This window comes from Rutidosis leptorrhynchoides, chromosome 4 (genome assembly GCF_046630445.1).
Source record: "Rutidosis leptorrhynchoides isolate AG116_Rl617_1_P2 chromosome 4, CSIRO_AGI_Rlap_v1, whole genome shotgun sequence".
NCBI classification, from domain to species: Eukaryota; Viridiplantae; Streptophyta; class Magnoliopsida; order Asterales; family Asteraceae; genus Rutidosis; species Rutidosis leptorrhynchoides.
In genome coordinates this window covers 369,503,170-369,509,221 of record NC_092336.1, presented here as the reverse complement: position 1 = coordinate 369,509,221, position 6,052 = coordinate 369,503,170, and positions in this window count along the sequence as shown.

Here is a 6,052-nt window from a genome sequence, read left to right as displayed (position 1 = left end):
GTGACTAGACACTCGACCGAGTGAGTGTAGACAGTCGGCCGGCTGTCTCTGACGGTCGACCGAGTGTCTTTGGCAGTGAAATATTTTACTAAGTGTTGACTTTCTAGCCGTTATGCTGTCCGCGTGACTTTTGATCAGGATGTAAATTTTGAAAATGCATACTGTTAAGTAGAAATTTTTAGCGAGCGCTTTTTGATACAAAAATTTCTGTACTGAGTTGTTTGGTGTTAACGGACAGCAACTAACTTGAGTTGCCTTATATTCAGGTGATAAGGAAAAGGAAGCCACTCAGTAGTAGATTATCTGAGCTGGTTGCTGGTATTTGGTGAGTGGGACTAACTGGAGTATATAGTATAGAGTAGCATATAATATTATGATTGACATGCTTGTTAGATATACTTGCTACTATAGTTAGTTAGTATGTTGTGATGACTGCATGTTAGTTGATGCTTGTCTGCTGGAGCTCGGTGCGTCCCTATTGTGTGGTAGCCTCGATAGGAGAGATCAACCTGCGGGTTGGGTTCTTCATGTGGTAGCTAGACAATCGTGGTGTATATATGTGTGAATGACGTGTCTGTCGCGTGTGGATTATATATATACATCACGGTGGTGGAGGAACTTCTGGTAGGCCCTAGTCTGATCAACTGGTGGTTAATGGTTTGGCCAAGCCGCCAGAGTCTCTGTAGGCGGCACTTGGGTGATGTTTGTGTGTTAGATTTGTGACATGATTAGTATAACGGTTCATGTATACTATAGTATGTAGTTAGTTGTACTCACTTAGCTTCGTGCTAATTCCCCTCCATCTCCTCCTTGCAGGTTGATAGCTTTTGAAGATAGTGCTTTTTGGGAGAAGACAGGCATGGTGATGTTATGTTTGACAGGGTTTAACTCTGATGTTGTCTTTTATAGTCTGAACGCTGTTCTTTTGTAAACATAATGGAATTATGTCTTTCCAGTTAAACATGTATTTTGTTGAAACGACACGTGACACTGGTGGTTCTGTAATAACTATAGTTAAAGTATGATTTGTAATTAATTATAATGCTTCCGCCACGTATTAAAATTTTTTTTTAGCAGTGTCACACCTTGGCCTCAGAACGGGATGCCTCCGGATTTTGCATCCGTAGCACTAATCTCATCATTAAGTAGATGAATGCAATGTGTCTAGACAATCATCAAGTGTCACCTTGAAAAACGTTATGCTACCGTGACGACGGAGCGTACATTCACACATGTTAATACCTTTGAGCAAGTTGTGAGCACTTAAAAAGGTAACAAAATAAAGCACGTATATCATGAAGAAATGATATTTTATTAATTACAAACGTCTATTACATATGAAATGAAATTACAATGTTGCTTGCTATTCAACTAAACAAAAATCCCTACGACAAACTACGGGATCATCCTCTTCGCCTAATGCAAATCAAGGTCCGGCGTCGACCCAATTTGCTCAATAAATGGCACCTTAATCGCTGCGCAAGCATTGACCGCCGCGTCATGAAGATCATAGGCGTCTTCATCCGCCATATCTCGAATCGCCTCCGGAATTGGTTCAGCCATTTCAACATGTTCCATCAGTATGGTGTACGCGTCGAAACGCTCCACCTTTTTCGTGGTATCAACCAAGTTCTGGAACAATTCCTTGACTTCCGGCGCCTTGAGAGCCTTGGAAAAAATGGCTGGAATGAGGGCGCAAAGCTCTTGGAAATCGTCCGCTGCCTTCTTATTGGCAGCGGACAGCTCTTGGTTCTCCGCGATGAGGAGATCCTTGCTGGCTTTTTCCTACGCCAGCTCATTCTGCGCCACCTCCAGATCGCTAAGCGCAGTCTGCTCTTTTTCAGCACGCACGATCGTTTCCTTGATAGCCTTTTGTGCCTCCCTAAGGGCCTGCTGCTTTTGCCCCTCCGCCACCGCAACGGTTTGCTTGACCCGCTCCAGCTCCTCCCTAACCTTAACAATTTCAACGGTCAGCTCCTTACCATTTCTTTCCGCGCGACGTGTGCGTTGGTCCAGTTCAATGGTCCGCTGCATCTCGTCACGGGTCAGCGCCAACCCCTCATAAATATGTTGTACCCTTACGCGGCGGGCGCCGCTATCGGGCATCTGCCTGATCACATCATAGAGCATTATAGGGCAGATCTGTTGGAGGTACTCGTACTGCGACAGCGCGTCGCTGTGAGGTACGTTCCACATAGTCTCAACGTGGCTGAAGGTAGGCTGCTTCCCAAAACCAGGAGAGTAGGGGACCTCTAAGGAAGTGGAGTGTTAACCGGACGCGCCGCCGGAATCAGAGAGCGTCAGTTTATCTTTTTCCGACGCCTTTCCTTGGACGTCGGAGGAATCTTGTAGGTGGACGACGGGGACTCCCATGCGTAACCCTGGAGAAATAACAAACTTGATTAGTTTCTCCCATTGAGATTCTGGTGACGTAGCGGGGTTATTATCAGGGTTTTCAAAATACCCACCTTGGCTGGGAATCTCCTCAAAATTTTTTAAGTTGCTCTCTGCAACTTCGCGGACCGTTTTCTTCTTTTTATGATCGCCAGCCGGGACGGTCACTTTGGGGGGAGAGCGGTGGTGTTTCTGTTGTTGTTGCTGTTCCAACAGAAATATGGGGACAGCAACGAAAATCGGATCCGGATTGGTGATTGGAGTTGATCCGGTCGTTTGTTGTGTCGTCGCCACGTCGCTGGCGGCGTTGGTTGACGACCCAACGGCCGCCTTTCCATCCTTCAAAGGATGGCCTTCTGAAAGGTTGGCTTTGGGGAATCTCTTGAAGGATAGACTTCAAGAGTGGGGCGGCGGAGAACTCTGTTAAATTCCATCTCTGCAAAAGATTATCCGGAGTTAGAAAAAGTGTACGAACAAAACACTTAAAAATTTAAAGACGTTACGGCACGAAGAGCATACCCCTTCCGTCGCATAGGATCAATGGCACCCTGTCGTTCCACGACCAATAATGCTGAACGTTGCAAAGTTTCAGCATCACCTCACCGTAAGGACGCATCTCGAGCGTGGCGTCCTTGCAAAATTAAACAACTCCTGCTCCCCTTGGTCGAGGTCTGGAGTCTTCGAGACGTCAGACGGATGCACAGAATGTCATTGTGCGAGGTGGGCACGCTTTTCGCCCAGTAAGTCGGTGTGAGCAAAGAAAAACATGCCCCTCCAATCGTGGAGGGACGGAGACTTCTTGGTGGTGAAGTTACACTTTTTTCTCGAAAGTGTACCACCCCTTTCCCGACGAAGTAAGTTTGAACGTCACACGTTCAAACTAGCCAGTCTATTTTGTCCACTGAAGAACATCTCAAAAATTGTAACACGCTGCCATGCGTGCGGATGTAATTGTGATACGCCAATATGATAATGCTCTAATACGGACACTACAAACGGGCTCAACAGGAAGCGTAAGTTGCCTAAGGCAACCGCCTTCCAATATAGGGTAAAGTAATCTTGCGGTGGCTCATCGGCACGCTGCCCGGGAATCGCAACCATCGTCGGTACGTCTCGAAGCACCGGATATTCGTTTATGAATTTCTCCATTCGCTCCGTTGTAATGGTTGTATTTTCGGTAGCTACATTTGCCTTAGACATTTTTTACAGTTGGAATTTACCTTCGAAAATAAGCGGCACGCGTATCAAGAAAGTAGAAAAGAAATTATTTAATAATCAGGCGGCGGAGAGAAAGGTGTAAAAATGAAGAGGTAAAAACGCCGTATTTATAGAGCAAACTTACCGTGGGCCCTATTACTGGGCTTTGATCCTGATCGAAAATGACTCCTGGGAGGTCGAGCCACAGCCGTTGGATTCGCGTCCTTTCATTGTTACAGCTGTAAAAATGATGATTGCTGACATCATCCCCTAGTGGGGCCTATGGGGGAACATGATTTGACGATTACGGCGTGTTAGTAATGATGGCTATTTATAATATTTTACTCATCTTAGTTTGGTTACAATCAAAGGTAATTTGATTCCAACCAAACTGGGGGGACTTAATGACGTACGTCCCGCCATGTCCGTCACGCGAGACGCATGGCGAATCTCCTAGCTGGACACTTGGGTTCTTTAGCTCTCAACTTGGCTAACAGTACTGCGAAGTCAACCTTGCCTTCAAACCACGATTATTACTACGCTACGCCACCCGTAGAGTACCGTTAATGATGTTGTTGACTTGATTTACTCAGCTGTTCTCCCGTCCGATAAATTAGGAGAACGTGGAGTAGGTAGTGGGCATGATTAGAGGATTCCAGGAGTGGTAATCGTGGGTTAGTGGATTGATGGTGGTTACCTTTGGTAACCGTCATCTCATGCCTATAAATACTAACCATAATCAAACATTTGGAGGTAATCAACACACTCACCATAGTGATCATTCTTTTAGACCCAACTTGGAGGCTCGGCAAAAGTCAACCACCACAACACCCCTCATATTCATCACGTCAACCGGAGGAACTCCTTCCGAAGGTTAGCTATTTTCAATCACTGCACTCAAGTCGATTTTGACTTGATCACTTGTGGTAAGAATTATTAACTATATAAGGTGGACATTTCATGTGCAGTAAGTCGTTATAAAGACAGTATGAGTGAATGGATAAATTTTTGAAAATTTTTAGATCCTAAAGCTTAGTATAGGTAGCTCGATATTAGGACCAGATAGGTAATACTGAACTTGAACTTTTTTACTAATGAATATTGTATCGATTGGATCTTACATTACCTTTATTTGTCGTTTTTCCAAACTGAATATGATTATCCTTATAAAAGACAATGATCATGCATTTAATATGTAAATCAGTGGTCAGAAAGCTTTTATAAACTTCTTTAAAAGGAAAGGTGTCTGATCTGTACCACCTACTTTTATAAACTTTTTTATATGGATCTTCCAAAAATTCATATTGTAAAGCTGTTGGTGTATAAACATTATCTTTACTTGTACATGTGGACTTGCAAGTATATCTTCTTTTTTAGTTTGATTTTATCACTTATAGTGTGAAATGCGGGAAAGATATAGAAGTATTTTGTCTCGTGTGATATGCTTACAAGCCTTCTTTACTTCTTTTATTTTTGGCGAAAATGACGAGAACTATTATAAAAACAGAAAACGTACTCGAAAAGAGACACCACACATCGTTTGAAACTATAAGAGACACCACACATCGTTTTAATGAAGACTCTTGGAGATGGCCTGCCAACAAAACATACAACCACCACACATCGTTTCAATGAAGACTCTTGGAGATGGGGATGCTATGTGGTTTTTGTTTTCTATGTATTTGAAAAGAATTTTGCAAATTTATGATCGTTACATTGACAGTTGGACAAGCATGTAAGCATCTTTTAATGGTGATGAGAAAATCTTGAGATGTTATTTCAGTAGTCATAAATGCTGTTATTGCCTTTAAAATATAGAATATGAAGGGTTCACAAAAGGGTTCAATAGTCCAAATAGTTATTGATCATCACGATAAAACCGCTCGCATGTTTTTTTTTTTTTAACAAATGAATTTTTATTAACTGGCGAGAAGCGTAGATAAAACAAAAAATTACAAGGAAATCATAGGGATTTGTAACCACGCGTTCCAATTGACTAATGATTTCCCGAATCCAACCGATATCCAATTAAACCAAAAAGCTATAATATTGTCGATTATTGATCATCATAGTAAAGACCGTTCACATGTAACGTGTACAAATCAGTGAATCACACATTATATTCCTCGTATTCTACCTGGCCGTATTTGAGCGCTCAACACAAGAAACCAAAGGCACAAAAAAATGCCAAAAACAGGCGGAGGGTAACAAATTATTGGCATAAAGCATCTTGGTAGCAACCTGTTCGTGTAGTTGGACGCCTGTTGTACAGGTTTGATTTTCAAGGCCATGCCAAGTGAATGTCTAAAGATAATATAATAATAAGATGTATAAAAAATGGACCAACCTGAAGTAATCAGTTTTTACTGCAGGTAAAAAAAAAATTCCATTTTTGAAGTGTTAACTAATCCGCCCATTTTGCCACATCAACTGCCCCAAAGACAACCTAGTAGAGAGATTC